Genomic DNA, 17,651 nt, shown 5'->3' with positions numbered 1-17,651 from the left:
AAGATATGGGGGAAGCCTCTGCTTGCCCTGGATCGGTAGAATGGAATGTTGCTGCTCTTTGGGTTTTGGCCAGGTACTAGTGACCTGGATTGGCCACTACTGGGCTTGATGAACCATTGGTCTGACCCAGTAAGGCTATTCTTATGTTCTTAATCCCAGGTCTGTATGATGTCTTACATGATTCGAATCAGCTGTCAGCTATGTGGGAGGGAGAACCAAAAGAGGAAATGGGGAGATATTTAGTAGACATACCAGAGCTTGATCTGTGAGCTGGTACCACCCCTGGTCTAGGGTTACCATAGGTCCAAATTTACCCAGACATGTCTTCTTTTTAGAGGACTGTCCAGGTGTCTGGATGGATTATGAAAACCTGGCAATTTGTCTGGGTTTTGGAAGGTCCTAGCTCTGCCAGAGCTCAGGGCTGCATCTAGAGGGCCTCCAAGCATGCGTTAATGTGATATAATGACATCACATGTATGTGTGCATGCATGTGATATAAACTAAACTAAACATTAAGTTTGTATACCGCATCATCTCCACAGAAGTAGAGCTCGGCACGGTTTACAGGAATTGATATAGAAAGGAACTCCAAAGAAAAGTAGAAGAATTTGGTACAGAGAAGTTTAGAGATATCATTGCCTTGCATCTGCACGTGCTCAGGGTTCCTCCAGCCACGGCCCCGAGCTCAGGGAAGGAGAGGAGATGAGGCTGGGGGGCTTGTTGGAGGCAGAACAGGGCAGGGCCACATGTCTTATTTTTTTACTTAAACAAATATGGTAACCCTACTCCCACCCCCCCACCCCAGCACTTCAAATCCTCATTATGTTGGCGGTAGTATCAGTCATTGAAACACCCACTGCGGGTCAGTTCTTTGAGTTTTCTCTCTGCCACATCCCACAATCTCCCTGACTTTCACTCCGCCTACTGTCCTGGGCTGCCGGCAGCTTTCCTCTGTGTCTCACTCTCCCTCCCACTCCCCACAGTCCAATGGTGCTACTGTGCCCCAATTGCTACCGACAGGAACACCGCAGTGATTGAAAGGAACTGCCCTGGGAGCCTCCATCTTCCCTGAGATGTGTCCTGTCCATGTGGAACAGGAAGTTGAATCAGAGAAGGCAGACGCATTGCAGAGAAGATGGAGGCCCCCCCCCCCCCGGCAACTCCTTTCAATTGCTGCAGTGTTCCTGCCAGTAACGATTGAGGCATGGTAGCACAATCAGACTGCAAGGAACCAGCAGGAGGGAGAGATACTGGAACTATGGGGAGGGAGAGAGGAAGAATTGCTTGACCTGCATGGGAGAGGGAAGGGGAACTAAGTGCTGCTCTACTAGACTGGGAGAGGGGTGGGAGGGAAAGACAGGAAGAGGTGCTGAGGGAAGAAGGGAGAGGGCGAGATGCTGACTAGCTGACTGACTAGGGGAAGAAAGGGGAAACGATGCTGGATGGAAGAGAGGGGCACATCCCAGAGACCTATGAGGGGAGGGAGTGGGATGAGAGAGGGAGAGATCCTGGCCCCAGGGTGAGGGGTGGGAAGAAAGGAAGAGAGAGGGGAGGAACAGGGAGAAAGTGAAGTTATGCTAGGTATGGAAGGACATGGGGGGATTGAGACACAGGAGGGCAATGCTGATCACAGGAAGGGATAGGGACAAAGAGAGAAACGTAGGACAGGGCAAGACAGAGACACAGAGGGGAAACTGATTAATACAAATGCCATTAATTCCCCTCAAAATACTCCCTCTCAATTCAAACACACATCCCATCGTTCTCATCACTTTCTGAAGCAGTTCTAGAAATCCTCTTTTGTGAGTGTCTTTAGTTGCACTGTTATGGCTGCCTCGATGTCCTGAATCAATTCAAAACATTTACCTTTCATGGTCATTTTGACTTTGGGGGAAGAACCAGAAGTCACACGGTGCCAGATCTGGTGAATAAGGTGGATGAGGACTCACTATAATGTTTTTATTTGACAGAAATTGCCATACCAGAAGCAATGTGTGACATGGAGCGTTGTCATGATGGAGGATGAAACCATTTGCCTATTTCTCAGGCCACATTCACTCACCTCATGTTCAGATCTGTTGTTAAAATGTTTTAAATGGAATCATAAGAGGTATTCAGATCCTCAGAAGTTTCCCTAATAGTCAAATGCCTGTTTGATCAAATCATTTCACTTACTCTTTCAACATTCTTTTGGGTTTTTGATGTTGAAGTTTGGGACAACTCCCCTCATGTTCAACCGATTCACAACCATTACAAAATTGCTCAAACCACTTGTAAACAGTCTTCATGATCGCTGGAGCATCACCATAAACTAATTTTAACATTTTGTGTGTTTCTTTAGCACTTTTTTGCAGTTTGAAACAAAATTTCATGTTGTCCATGATTCATGATTTACGGCACACTTTGAAACACACCTTCTTTCAACCGTAGCTCACAACTGACTGATAAGTTGAAACTTGTTACACACTGTTACTAAGGTTTGACGCACCACTTCCCATATTGAAGATCCCTGCCTTTCTGTTGGCTGGTGCTCAGCATTAACATTCGTATAAATGCTGGATCAAGACACTTTGAAGTCAGATACTGGGACTGGAGGAAGGAAAGGGACGGGGACACAGAGGGGAAATGTTGAACAGGATGGATAAGGAGATAGGAAGATGGTGGACATGGAAAAATTAACAATGTCAAATAGACAGAAGACATTGCAAAGGCAACGGAAAATAACCAGATAAAAACATAAAACAGATGCTGGAACCAATGCGAAATAGAATAACAAAATGCTCAAACAACAAAGGTAGAAAAAAGTATTTTATTCAGAATGTATTAATTGGAATATGTAATGTGCATCTCTGATTGCATTTTAGTTTGTTTCTCTAGCATTGCTGTATGCTGAGTTAGTGTGTGGGTGGAGGTGGGGGCTAAGGGCGGGACTGTGTGTCCTCATTTTTGGTCTTCACAAATATGGTAACTCTAGGCATGGCTGTAGTTGTAAAATGACAGTGTTCATTAGTGCAAACTAAACCTAGTTGCAATTAGTGTGGGTGCACCTAATGCCTCCTCTTGAGGGGATGAGTAAATCCGCATTAACTGCACAAATGACAGTATGCATTAAGGCTCTGATTCTGTAAAGGGTGTTCTGTAAAGGAAGTTCTAACAAGATGGCGGCCAGTTAAGTCACCTGCTGTTCTGTCTCCCTTCCTTGTTTCCATTTTATTTTATTTTTTTTCTAAGATCCCCCAACATATTTACTTTATTTTTCATCATCTTTTATTTTATCCTTCGTTTTTGATCTGATTTGAAATTTTGACCCATCAGTTCATTTATTTTATTCATCTAATTCCCTTCATATCAGACAAACTGGACAAGAAGGTGCATCAGGTGGGGGAAATTACAGAGGGAATGATAAGACAGCTATTGGGAAAGACAAAGTATGGGAAATACCCAAATTTTATCCTGAGGTCTTCTTTGGCCAATGATGGATTGATTCACCCATTGTGTCCTGCTGTTGCCTTACACTGGACTGAATCCAATTGGACTTATTTCACTTTTATTTTATTTTCATTTCTTTATTTTTAAATCTCTAATTTTCTTAAAATTTCTTTATTTATATTTTTTAAGTAATTTTTGTTTTCACCCATAATGAATACTTGTTAGGATGTATATCTTGTACCTATCTCTTCCTTTCCTATTTGAATATGTCCTATGGAGTTCCTTTCTATATTCAACTGTTGCACTGTAAACCGCTTAGGTCAGTAAAATGTGGGAGCGGTATATCAAATTCTTAATAAACATAAACACAGCCTAAAGTGCCCTATATAAAATAGTGCTTAGTGCCAATTTTTTCCAGTACCTAATTGTGAGCGCCATAGCATGTACTATCATGCCATTGTGGTACCAGTTATTGCAAATGTCCGGTAATAATAATAACTTTATTTTTTATATACTGCAATACCACAAGCAGTTCAGAGCGGTTTACAGAGGAAGAGACTGTACATATACAGCGATGTTACAGAAAATTTTGTCAAGTACATTGGTAACAAATTTCAATTACATTAGTGAGCCGAGAGAGGTTGGGTTAACCGGAAATATGTCAGAGATACAGCAGGTATTTCAGTGATATAACAAGGTAGGAAGGAGTCAGAGAAATTTATCAAAGAGGTAGGTTTTAATTGATTTCCTGAAGGATTGGTAGGAGGGTGCACTTGAAATGAGGATGGTTAGACATTTATTCCATTTGCCAGGTTGGAATGATAGTGTTCTATCAAGGAATCTCTTGTAGATACAGCCCTTCAGGGAGGGGAAGGCAAACAGATAGGCACTACGTGTGCAAGTGATGCTTGGAAACACGAAATGGCGCAACAGGTAAATCGGGATGAACCCGTTAAGGTTTTGAAGCAAAGGCAGGCAAACTTGAAGATGACTCTTGCCTCCATTGGCAACCAATGAAGTTTTCTGTAGAACGGGCTTACATGATCCTACTTTTTGAGACCATACATGAGACGGACGGCAGTATTCTGAATGATTCTCAGGCGCTTGATGGTTTTCTTGAAGAATCCCAAATATATGATATTGCAACAGTCTAAGGTGCTTAAGATTAAAGACTGAACCAGCAATCGGAAGGAGAGGAAGTCAAAGTAATGTTTGATGGTACGGAGTTTCCAGAGGGTGCAAAAGCATTTTTTAACCTGAGCATTGATATGGTCTTCAAAAGTCAGGCATCGGTCCAGGATGACTCCAAGGATTTTAATGGTGGAATTGATTGGGTAAGTTAGCCCGTTTAATTTCAGAGAGGTATTCGTTAGTTTGTGGTAACAGTTACCATGCACTAATTCACATGTTAAGTGGATAAAACACCTTAGTAGAAGGGCTGCTCTGCCAGTTAGGGCTGTAAGACCAAGGGATGTACTTAGATACAAGCTTTCAGGATAAAGACTATTTGTCTCTTGAGTGTGAGCTTATCTTCTAATTTACAGCTGAAGAGACCAGTGAGAAAGTGCTTTACAGTCTAGGGACAAAATTGATATCCAGCTCTACCTAACTTGCAGTTTGTGTATTGAGGACATGAAGAGAACTAACTGATTTGCTTTTTCAGTAGAAATGTCCATATTAAGGTAGAAACAATTTATATACATCACCACTTACCCTCGTAAGGATGATGGTTGCATAGGAAATCATTCTTGCCCCACCCATGTCAATAATGCAGCATCATACCCTTAAATATGAAATAACTACAGATGTCACAAAATTCTGATTGATGAAGGTCTCCATAGATTAAACTGTGGAATAGAGTGGAGATGCCAGTTTCAAATCCCACTACTGTTTCTTGTGATCTTGGGTAAGTCATTTAACCCTCCATTGTATAATCTTAGGGATCCTTTAACAAAACTGTCATAAAAATTGGCCTTAACATACCCTTATTTGATTATTTCCCATACTTTGTCTTTCCCTCTGTAATTTCCCCCACCTGATGCGCCTTCTTGTCCAGTTTGTCTGTCTTGACTAGATTGTAAGCTCTTTTGAGCAGGGACTCTCTCTTCTATGTTTTGATGTACAGCACTGCGTATGTCTAGTAGTGCTATAGAAATGATTAGTAATAGTAGTAATACTCTACAACTATATTTACCGCAACCACAAAATCTCTGACTTTCTATTTTCTCCATTAATAGCCATGCACCATCAGTGGCTTAGTAAGGCGGGGGGGGGGGAGAGGGGGGGTGTCTGCCCCAGGCACTGTCATGGCGTTGCCGCTGTCACTCATCCTCCTCTCCGCCCCCTGCTCCTTCCCTGCCCCTCCCCCACTACCGCACGCGCGCCCCTTCCCTTGTACCTCACGCCAGGGTCATCTCTTCCTGTGATATCACTTCTTGGATCCGCACCTAGAAAGCAATATCAGAGGAAGAGCCAATACTAGTACGAGCAGGTTAGGGTTGCCGCTCGCGCCATGAACGTTAACCTTTTCCTATCGTGTGTCCCGGATGACGGGACATTCCAAAAATGTTGTTGCCATCGTGGATAAACAGTCTGTATGGACTAATAAAGAATTTACAGACTTATGACTTATTTACATTATGTTTACAATAGCCGTAAATGATAACGATGAATAATACAAAACTTTGCAAAATAAAAAGCCCAAGAGCTAGTCTCGATGGGCGAACTTAACGCGGGGCTGGGTGGCCCGCCGGATCGCCCATCGGACTAGTTAGGCCGATGGAGGGGTAGGGGTAGCGGGCCCAAAAGGGGGCGGTCACCAAGAAGGGATCGCGTTGGTTGTCGCGGCCGAAAGGAATTGTGGGGGAGGGAAGGGTTAAAAGGCAGGGCTCGCGGAGGACCCGAACAGTTTGGGTCCTCCGAAGCAGCTTTCTGTTCGCGAGCGCAGCCTGCAGTCCCCCTGCAAGAGCCGATCCGCTGGAGCAGCTTGCGGGCCGGGAGGGCGCTCGCAGTCGCGGATTGCTGTGCCGAGCGAGGCGCAGTGCTGCGAAGAGGACCGCCGGCCAGACGCGCGGTTCGCGGCCTACCTTTTCTGCACGTGGCCGACCGGAGCGGGAGAGCATGGCGCACTCATTGCAGGCGGACCCAGCTGAGATTTTTCTGCTGGCTGGCGACTCCCTCGACGAGGAGGATCTATGCCTGGTGAGTGTGGCTGCAGGGGGGGGCAGGCAGTTACCTCCGAGGCGCTCCCGCGCATCGGCACGGGCAGCCATAGCGCTGGAGGCAGTGGGGGCGAGGCCAGAGGCAGGTGGAGGAGTGGAAACCGGGCTGGCTCAGGGGTTGAGTGCAGGGTTGGTGACCGGAGGTTGAGGATTCAGGCCTCAGCTGGGGAGAAGGGCTGACACTGCGCCAGGAGGGGAGGCTGAGGGTTCAGGAGAAGAGGGTAAGAGGAAGTTGAGGGTTCGTCGCGGTGCGGGGTCTACCTGCAGGGGCAGGAGCCGGAACCCTGCCGCGGGAAGGGGGAGGAGCGTTGTGGGGGCGCAGAACTCGGGTGCCTTGCTGGCCGGGAGGGTCACGGTCGTCGGGGACCCGGGGGCGGTGGCCCCAGAGCCTGCCCATCATGAGCCCGCTCACAGGGGGGGGTGGTGGGCCGGGGAGAGAGCCGGCGGTGGCACCCGAGTTCCCCATGAGATCGGGCTGGGGGGAATGCGCCCGAGTCTGCCGCTGTTCCTGGCACCCCCTCGACATCAGGAACGGGGGGAGGTGGGCCAACGGGCCCAGCGGGGTGGTGGGCTCCCTGGTCTACAGGTCCCTGGCGCACGCCCTGGAGTGGAACCCCCGGGGAGTCAGTCCCTCCACCGTTTCCTCCTTATCTTTGGGGACCGGGTGCGCTTGGGGGTAGCGGGGGACCTCATGTTGGGGCTGGTTCTACGGGGCTTACTACCCTGCTGCTGTGCCGGTTGCTGGCCCCTGTTCGGATTTCTTCCCACAGGACATCGCTGCGGGACCTGTCGAGACGGCTGGGACTTCTGATACGGGACAGTCTAGCGGAGGAACGGCTGCAACTCCACAGATCGGTGGCGGAGAGCATGCTCGAGACCAGCAGCGTCCAGCTACAGTGGCTGCTGCGGAAGGCGCCACTTCGGGAGCAGCGGGAGGCGGACACAGACCTGGAGACGACCGGATCACGGGTAACATGGCCCTAGGGGCTGGGGTTAGTGTTCGGGGAAAACGGGGGAAGAAAAAGGGTAAGGTTAAAAAGAGACGGGGGGGCAGAGATTCTTCGTTGTCTTCCTCTTACTCCTCTGCAACCTCTTCTTCCTCTTCTTCGTCTTCCTCCTCTGGGTCACGTCGGCGGGGAGAGGGAGAGGATCAGGCGCGAGAGGGCACAGATCGGGGCGCCCCTGCGCTCGTAGCGTTGTAAGTGGACGGCGCTTGGTGCGTGCAGTGGGGCTCATGCATGCTGCCCCTCTCCCGGCCACCTTAGCAAAGGATCCTGGATCACTGGGGGCAGGAGTGGGGGTGCTCGTTGTGTGCTGCCTGTTTCTTCACAGGGTTGCCGGGCTGCTGTTTTGACTGCCTCATGGGCGGCGGCTAGGCCTTGTGGTGAGGCGGTGGGGCGGATAGGGCCCCCCTTTTCCTCTGTACCAATGTGTTATACTAAAATATAAAAATATAATAAAATAAAATTAAATAAAATAAAAATAACATAAAATGAAATAAAACCGACACCAAACCTCATTGAATCAGGTTCCTCAGCCTGTGCCTGATTGGGGGGGAGCTTGGGGCGAGGTGGATACAGATTCTGCCTCGGCCCCTGCAGTGGGGGGGTTTCCTGCCCTGTAGCTCCTCTCAGTTACTCTTGCGCGTGGGTGCTGCTCTTACGCGCTGGCTTCGTGTCCGTGTGGAGGGAGGCAGGGTCCTTCCGTTGGAGGGCGGGTGCCTTGGTGGCAGGTGGGGGAGTTCGCTCTGGTGGCTCCTTGCTCTAGGGCCTTGTTCCCTCTTCTTTATGGTCTTGCGGTCTCCTGGTGAGTCGGCTCCTTCTCCTCCTTTTCCTTTTCCTGGGGCAGGGGTCCGGATGGGGGGGGGGGGGCTTGGCCTGGAGGTGGGGATGTCAGTAGGGGCTGAGGCCACTGACGGGTGTTCTATCGGGTGGATGCTTTGGGGGTTTGCTGCTGCTGCTCTTTTGGTTTTGTTTCAGGTCTGGAGACGGCAGTCTCCGGGGATCGTCTCTTCTTCACTGGTGGTCCATGGACGGAATTTCGGATACGTTGGAGCCAGCGTGTGACGGGGTCCAAAGACTTGGTGGTAGCTTCGGATGGCGCCACTGCTACGGTGGCATGCCCTTTTGCCAGCTGTCTGCAGGACATGGAGTTGTTCTGCGGCAGCGAAATGTGGCTTGGTTGGTGGCCTGGCTTCCCCTTGGGGGATTGGGCTGATCTGGTGCTGTGGACCCTCTGGGAGAACAGGACCGGGCGGTTCTGTGGTCTCTCTGGGGGGCAGTGCTAGGACGGTTCTGTGGACCCCCCGGGGGGGCAGGACCAAGGTGGTTCTGTGGACTCCCCGGGGGGGCAGGACCGGGGGGGTTCTGGGGACTCTACGGGGGGAAAAAAACCCGGGGTGGTTCTGTGGACTCCCCGGGATGGCAGGACCAGGGTGGTTCTGTGGACTCCCCGGGAGGGCAGGACTGGGGTGATTCTGTGGACTCCCCAGGGGTGGCAGGACTAGGGTGGTTCTGTGGCCTCCATGGGAGGGCAAGATCGGGGTGGTTCTGCGGCTCCTCGGGGGAAACACCCAGGGTGGTTCGGTGGACTCCCCGGGATGACAGGACCAGGGTGATTCTGTGGACTCCCCGGGGGGGGCAGGACGGGGGTGATTCAGTGGACTCCACGGGGGTTGCTGGACTGAGGTGGTTCTGTGGCCTCCCTGGGGGTGACAGGTCCTGGGTGGGGTTCGGCGGTCCCCCTGAGGTGGGAGGACCGGGGTGGTTTTGTGGACTCCCCGGGGGGGGGGCAGAACGAAGGTAGTGCTGGGCCTCCCCTGGGGGCTGGCTAGAGGGGTGGATCCGGGCAACGGTTCTGGGGACTCCCGGGATGGGCTAATGCTGGCTTGGTTTGGATGGTTTCCTTGGGGCTAGCTGGGGCAGGTTCATTGGTATCCAAGGATGGGGCGAGCTGGAGGAGGTTCTGGTGACCTCCTTAGAGCACGATTGAGACTGGGTATGGTTTAGAGACCTCCTAGGGAGGACTAGGTCAGTTTGGGGGTTTTACAGTGCGGGCTGGGTGGTGCTGGTTGCTCACTGCTGGTGGTGCGTGGCGTCGGTCTGAATTCCATGGGCTTGCAGTGCCCTCCCCTAGGGCGAGGGGTGGTGATGGATGGTTGATGCTTGTCCCAGATGGAGCGGGGGCTCCTGGTTCGTGGGGGTGCTGCAGTGCGGGGCGCTGAGGGGCCCTGGTTCCAATGCTGAAGGACTTTATTCCCCTGCCCTGCAAGTGGGGCTGTTTCGGGGTGCCTCGGTGGCGGGTTGTGATTGGACTAGGTGTTTGGTGGTTTCTTAGGGGCAGGGGACCAGGTGCTGCGTGGGCTCGTTGCTGGTTGGTTGGTGTTGCGGAGTTGCTATCATGGTTCCTCTGGTGATGGGCTCCTGCTTGGTTGTTTTCATATTTCGGTCGTGCGCTGACTTGCGGTTGGTCTGGTGGTGGCAGGAGAGGGTGGTCCTGGTTCTTTGGGGCGCGGGCTGTATGGGGGCCGGTGTGATATAGGGTGCGGTACAGGTGCCTCGGTCTGCGACCCTGTCTCTCCCCCTTCCTCCTTTGGCTGGCTTGCCGCTGTTCGTGGCGCTTGTCTTAGGTCGTTTTGGGTAGGCAGAGCTAGGGTGGTCCTGCAGTATATCGCATTAGCTCTGGGAATATCTGTTCGTTACCTGGCGGTGGGTCCCGTCCTGAGTTTATGGCCATCCCCTTTTGGACCTGGGGGTTTTATTCGGTGGCCCCGTTGGGTTGGATTAGAGTTGTTCGGTGCATGCTCGGGCGGGGCTGTGTCGGGGGGAGGCCCATTTTGGATTTGGTTAGTCCCAGTCGGTTCCTTCGGGGACTTCTTGGTCAAGACTAGTTTGCTGGATTTGGAGCCGGATGTGGGCGCGTTATTCCTTGTCGCCCCTCTGGTGTATAGGTGCGAGTTGGGCGTGGGGTCTCAGTCCTGGTTCTTCGGGTTCTCCTGACGCCTTGTTGACGTGGTTGCAATCGGTCGGTGCGGCTCTCTTTACGCTTGGTGCCGGCGGGGGTGTGTCTGGGTGTGGGTCGGCCGCTCCCTGTGGGGGGATTGCCCTGCGGCTGTGTTATGTGGTGCCTTCCCGCCAGTTTTTTCCAAGCTGCTATGCTGGTGGTTGGTGCCTTGGGTTACTGTCTGGAGATTTAGGGGCAGGGGGCTGTTCTGGTGATGTACAGGGCTGTCGACTTGATTTGTCTCGCTTGGGCTTTGTGGCCTGTTCAGGGGGTTCCTCCATGGGGGAGGTGTGGGGCGAGCAGGGTTCTTGTCGTCCTGTTAACGGGGTGGTTTCGGCAGGGTTTGGGTCTCGTCCTTGGGGGGTCCAATTCGGTGCCTCGTCCCGGGAGGGTCCTGGGGGCTTTGGGGTTGGGCTTGGAGGTCAACTGGCCTGGGTTGTGTCTTGCTGGGCTTCTACTTCGTTGAGCCTCATAATGGGCTAGCAGTTGTGATTTGCTGTTGGACGACGTCGTCTCTTGTTGCGAGCGAGTGTTGGTCTTCTAGCCGCAGCCCTGTTTTCCTTTCCTTGGGGGGGGGCCTGTAACGCGTTACAGGCCTGTGGCGGTATCCCGAGCTACTGGCTAATGGGCTCATCAAGGGATGAGCGGTGGGCCGGCTGGGAGCTGTGCCTGGTGGGTCGGATGACCCTGGATAATGGGGCATGTGTGGGACATGCCACCCCTCGGACCCTAGCTTAGACGGCGGGGTCGGGGGCCAATTACATCTAATGGTAGCTCGGGATCAAGGTCACAATGGTGATACCATTGTTATGGGTTATTGTTAATGTGTTATTTATGGCTGTTAATTTATATATTGATTTATGTAAATGTTATCTGAATATGTTGATATTCAATAAACAGGGCTGCGGCCAGGTATTACCAACAAAGTGTATTGTCTCATTGAGATAGGTGAAAGGTATGTTGGGAAGGGGGTAATGTGTTATATAGAGGCGGGTCACTCCAGGTCCCGCTGTTATAAAAAGCCCAAGAGCTAGTCTCGATGGGCGAACTTAACGCGGGGCTGGGTGGCCCGCCGGATCGCCCATCGGACTAGTTAGGCCGATGGAGGGGTAGGGGTAGCGGGCCCAAAAGGGGGCGGTCACCAAGAAGGGATCGCGTTGGTTGTCGCGGCCGAAAGGAATTGTGGGGGAGGGAAGGGTTAAAAGGCAGGGCTCGCGGAGGACCCGAACAGTTTGGGTCCTCCGAAGCAGCTTTCCCGCCCGCCCGCCCTCTAGTTTTGGGGTGTGTAAGGTAGTCATGGTGGCGGTATCCCGAGCTACTGGCTAATGGGCTCATCAAGGGATGAGCGGTGGGCCGGCTGGGAGCTGTGCCTGGTGGGTCGGATGACCCTGGATAATGGGGCATGTGTGGGACATGCCACCCCTCGGACCCTAGCTTAGACGGCGGGGTCGGGGGCCAATTACATCTAATGGTAGCTCGGGATCAAGGTCACAATGGTGATACCATTGTTATGGGTTATTGTTAATGTGTTATTTATGGCTGTTAATTTATATATTGATTTATGTAAATGTTATCTGAATATGTTGATATTCAATAAACAGGGCTGCGGCCAGGTATTACCAACAAAGTGTATTGTCTCATTGAGATAGGTGAAAGGTATGTTGGGAAGGGGGTAATGTGTTATATAGAGGCGGGTCACTCCAGGTCCCGCTGTTAATAATTACGATTGGAACCAGCGTAATATAAAATTTATTACGATAGGAAAATGTTAATGAGGTACGGGGGAAGGGAAGGGGCATGCGTGTGTTACAGGAGGGTGCAGGGAAGGGGGGTAGGGTAGAGAAGAGAGCAGGGGAGGGGGGCCACCGCCTCACGAGCCTCTCATACTAGCTACGCCACTGGCTGCCATTAGTGCATGATTATTTTAAAATGGTTAGTAGTGTTCCTAGAGCACCTAGGTGGGGGTGGTCTGCCCCAGTGCAAAGAGTTGGAGGTGCTGAAGCAGTTGTGGGGCCACCCCCTCTGATATTCCAAGTTTCTACTAATACTACTATTTATTATTTCCATAACGCTGAAAGGCGTGCGCAGCGCTGTACATTTTAACATACAATAGACCATTTTATTTGAAACCAGGAGAAAGCAGAACCCCGGCATCCCAGCGAGGACAATGTGTCAAGAAGGAGGTGGTAATCAACAGTGTCAAAGGCAGCAGACAGATCGAGAAGAATGAGGATAGAGTAGAGTCCATCGGATTTGGCCAGGAACAGGTTGTTAGAGACTTTAGCAAGGGCAGTTTCTGTAGAGTGGAGAGGGCGCAAGACCAATTGAAGCGGGTCAAGTGTTATTTAAAATTTGATTAATTGCCTATCTTAAATTCTAGGCGAGATACAATAATATTAAAAAAGAGAGGGAATTAAAACAGAGACAAAATTACAAACATATAACAATACAAAATTACAAAGGGCTCCTTTTATCAAGCCGCGCTAGCAGGGTTAGCGTGTCGGACATTTCATCATGCACTAACCCCCATGGCCGGCTAAAAATGAATGCCTGCTCAATGCAGGCATTAGCGGCTAGCGCAGCAGGTGGTTTAACGCGCAGTATTATGCGCATTAAACCCCTACCGCAGCTTAATAAAAGGACCCCAAAGACATAATTTATCTACATTTGTTTCCTCTCTAATGTGTAATGGCAAAGAATTCCAGATTGTGGAGGCGGTTACTGACAATGTTGTTGTACGGCGAGTACTGATAATCTTTAATGAAAACACAAAAAATAAGTGTTGAGCTGTAGATCTTAGGGCTCTGGGCAGGTCATATGGAATCAGTAATTTGTCAATGAAGGCAGGTTCCTTGGTTTTTACATGTTTTGAAAATTATGGCTATTTTGTATGTTATTCTGTGAGAGATTGGAAGCCAATGGGCATCCTTTAAAAGCGGGGTGACATGATCATATTTTTTAGAACCAGTAATGACTTTGATAGCTGTATTTTGAATAAGCTGAGGTCATCTGGTTTCTTTCTGAAGTACTCCTTTGTATAGGCCGGGAGATACAGTAATTGATTTTTGATATTATAAGTGAATGAATCAGTATATTTAATGATGATGGTTTCAGAATACTTGCTAAGGATCTGCATGCAAGTGGGCTTTAGCCCCATGACCAACCACCCTCCCACTGCCTGGAGGAGGAGGTGTTCTGCCCCAGGTTCCTACCCTGAAAATGGTCAGAGATTACCATGATCAAATGGTTAAAAATTACCACAGGAACATTTACCATTACACTCCTCCCTTTATATTCACGGTGGTTAGGGGCGGAACATGACCGCGAATACGGAAAAACTGCGAATAACTTTTTATATGTTATTTGCAGTTTTTTTTGTAACAGCCATCCTTTAATATATTAAAATCGCAAATAATAGCAGTGATTGTGAAAACTGGGAAGCAGCAATGTTCTCTGTGCATGCTGGGAAGCAGCGTTTTTCTCTGTACATGCTGGGAAGATGAGAAGCAGCGATTGTGAAAGCTGGGAAGCGCCAAACTTTTTATCAGTACAGTACTTTACTCATGATGTAATTGGGGGGGGAGTCAGCATGTGAACAATTGCAAATAAGCGAAACCACGAGTGCTGAAACCGCAAATACGGAGGGAGAAATGTACCTCTTTTGTAGGTAGTGAGGATCCTGTGTTATCCATGCACAAGAACACACACTCTCACCCCTGATATACCCCCCTAAAAAAACTGCAAAAATTTATTGTGTAGTTAGAATAGGAAATTGCAAAAATTAACGTGATGCTTTAGCACACCTCACAGTAGTCCATTTTTGTTGCATTTTAGGCACATTAGCACCTAACACAACTTAATAAAAGAACCCCTTAGAACAGATTGAAAGCCCTGAGGACAAAAACATTGCACCTGTAACATGCTTGAAAAAGGCATGAGTAGAAGCCAAATTCCACTTATATATGCAGATTTATTTTATTTATTTAACATCTTTTATCAAAGGAGAAATACATGTGCCATCCCTGTTGATAGTAAGAGGTTTCTACAGTAAACCACGATGAACAGGAAAGCTCAATTATATCACAATAATAATTATAAGTACTCTATACCTCTTTATTGAATTTGTAGGAATTTGTAGATTGTGGGCAGAGTGTCAGAGACGATCTCTGCCCAGCATTTTAAGGCACATTGGATCCTCATATTCATTCTCCCAGATAGGTGAAAGTTGCCTGTTTTGATTTTGGTTTTAATCACATTTCCTGTCAGGCTGATGTGCCTGTGGTCGGGAGTGCGATTTGATTTCAATGGGAAAATAGGCTTATGATGCTGTTTCCTCTCTATTAAGTGGTATATTCCCTTTGCATTCTTGTTACTACGGTAGTTTCAGAAAGGGGGCAGGTCATTTTTTTTTTACCTACTACCGTTGCTTAATGCTTATTTTGTTTCTTAAACCAGGTAAGTACAAACCACCTCTCCCCTCCCCTCTATCTCTTCAGGAAAATGCCGGTAGCAAGCTAATAATAACAGAGAGGAATTCCTATGGCTGCTGGACGAGCAGCCACCGAGAAAAAGAGCGGGAGAATCGTTGGTAATCATTCCCGCACTGATTTCGTAGACGTGTCGTGATTAAGGACCAAGGTAGAGCTACAAATGCCAAGGGAAGGGGGTTGGAGGGAGCCTGACTTTTGGAAGAGATGAAGATCAGTTGTGCTTGATTCCCCCCCCGCCCCCCCCCCCCCCCCACACGTCTGCCGTTGGTGGAAGAGGGAAAGTGTCGAATGCCAGCTGCTGCGAGCCTAAATGAGAGCCTCGGCCGCTTTCGTCTCCTTATATGGTCAAATGATAGGACGGGGCTGGGGAAGCCGCCCGCTCGCGCACGGCGCTGGCTGCCGAGCAGCAAGCAGAGCGGCCGCCCGGTGCCCTGGCTGGCTAGACTGGGCTCTCGCTGCCCCCCTCGCACGCTTCCCAGCGGATCCTGGCGGCGACAGCAGCGCAGTGCCAGCGGCTGATCGGTGAGTTCACCCAGGGGGCTCCTCTGCACAGCACCGACTGCGCCTCTGGAACTAAGGGTTTCTCTCTCGGTTCCTTTGCTTTTTTCGAGACTATAGTTTAGGATTCTGTACATTTTGCTCTACCGCCTTTTCTGTCAGGTAATCCAGAGGATTCATCTACTGCAGAGATTAACGGGTCTATCCCCCCCCCTTTCCCCAGTCACTTGAAGGGAGGGGGGAATCAAAACACAGATACAAGTAAGGTTTGGCAAGGTCGGAGAAGTGATGGCATTTATTCTCGGGTTTTGTTGCCGCTTGCTCCGCGTTGCGAACAGTTTGCTGCTTGCCCCGCGTTGCGAACGATTTGCATATAGTCCATTGGAACGGAAGGCAAAAAGCAAAGAGCTTGGAGCTCTCTTGCCCTTCTCGCATATAAGCCTAAGGGCGACTATACAGTATATTGGTGGTGGTTATTTTCATGTCTTTTGTAATGCAGCCATAAAGGATTGCGGTACAGTATGGCCCTAAATGTCATATCTCTCAGGATCGCGCCGCTTCTTGAACTATTTTGGGGATGGGGCATTAACACCATAGGTACATTTTCTGAACTTTGGAAGCTTACAAAATAGCGACTCAGAGCATGACTTGTTTGCAGGAGCTCCAGATCCCACGACATTTTGATTCGTTTTTAATGAAATAAGGCAAATGAATAATTCCCCACCCCCCTTTATTTTTAAACAATGGATAGTTGATAAGGCTTTGTATAAAATGAGTATAAATCAGTATCCCTCATCGACAATAATTCTTAATTGCAGGAGGAGTGGTTTACTGGTTACAGAATGGGCATAACCAGGGAAAACTGAGCTGCTTCTCCCACTGACACTTGATTAAATTCGTGTCTTATTTGCAGGGGTAGCCATGTAAAGGGAATGCTTTTATGAGGTGGGAATTGTACCCGAATAAAACAAACCAACAACCCAACAACTATTGTAAGCTCCTTGGAAAAGGCAGGCCAAAATCTAAATTTATTTTCCCTTATGTATCTTTTAATTACAGTCCTGGGAAGCGGGGTGCAGATATGACTAGATCTAGGAATACTTTTCTGAAATACTTTGTAGATGACAGTATGAGGAAGTGTGGCTGGTGCTGTAATAAGCACATATCTTTAGTGATTTTATGGTTTGTGGATACTTATCCTGCAATCAACAATCCCCTGAGCTCATTACCCAGCATTCACTGGTGATTGAAACCTATAGAAATAAAGGATACTAAATAAAAATAAATCAAAGAATATACAATGCTGACTTGTTTGGAATAAGAGTACATTTTTTTATTAGCTTTAGGGAGCTATGACCTGAAGAAGAAAATATTGCCTTGCAAAGCTAGTCAAAAAAGATGCTGTTCAATATATATATATATATATATATATATATATAATTTTTTATTTCTTACCTTTCTGGAGCTGAAATCCTCTTCCTCAAATCAGATCAGAACAGATTGAACAAAAGGTGAGAATATCAGAATATGCAAATGAATCATAAAAGCATTCCCATTGTGGTACCTTGGGTGAATCTCTTCATAAAGGTGGTTAATAAATACTAATAATTAAATAGTATGAAGGGAAAAGGGGGGATGATGGGTGGGTGATCAGAAGAATGTTGGGATTTTCCTTCCTTGCTCAGTTTTTGGGATATACAAAGGAGATTTTGAGGGACTAATGCCTGAGTCCGACATAGAGTTGTTCCTATTCTTTTGCATTAGCCAGTGTATTTTAATAGTCTTGGATTACAGTCAGACATACTCAACAGGCAGACCTGTGCATACATTACAAGACCATTGACCATTGACCCTGTCCTGGAGGACCACCAGCCAGTCAGGTTTTCAGGATAACCCTAATGAATATGCATGGAGCATATTTGCATGCCTGCCATCTCCATTATATGCAAATCTCTCTCATGCATATTCAATAGGGTTATCCCAAAAACCCAACTGGCTGGTGGTCCTCTAG

At 48.9% G+C, this 17,651-nt stretch overlaps 1 protein-coding gene across 4 annotated transcripts in view; it reads left to right on the top strand.

Annotated features, from left to right (window-relative positions):
- The window catches only part of FHL2 (four and a half LIM domains 2), a 212,596-nt gene that overhangs the window by 95,654 nt on the left and 99,291 nt on the right, over window positions 1-17,651 (top strand). Inside the window, exon 1 of one of the 4 annotated variants that reach the window (XM_033948738.1) lies at window positions 15,272-15,290. The exons of 2 other annotated variants lie outside the window; for them this stretch is intronic. The gene's annotated coding sequence lies outside the window, so the exon portion shown is untranslated. Of the gene's footprint in view, window positions 1-15,271; window positions 15,291-15,494; window positions 15,665-17,651 lie in introns of those variants that run through there. One more of the 4 variants, XM_033948735.1, reaches the window with a different exon arrangement.

The sequence above is a fragment of the Geotrypetes seraphini genome, chromosome 6 (assembly GCF_902459505.1).
Source record: "Geotrypetes seraphini chromosome 6, aGeoSer1.1, whole genome shotgun sequence".
Taxonomy (NCBI): domain Eukaryota; kingdom Metazoa; phylum Chordata; class Amphibia; order Gymnophiona; family Dermophiidae; genus Geotrypetes; species Geotrypetes seraphini.
Note: the sequence above shows the minus strand (reverse complement) of the source record. Positions and strands in the feature narration are given on the sequence as shown.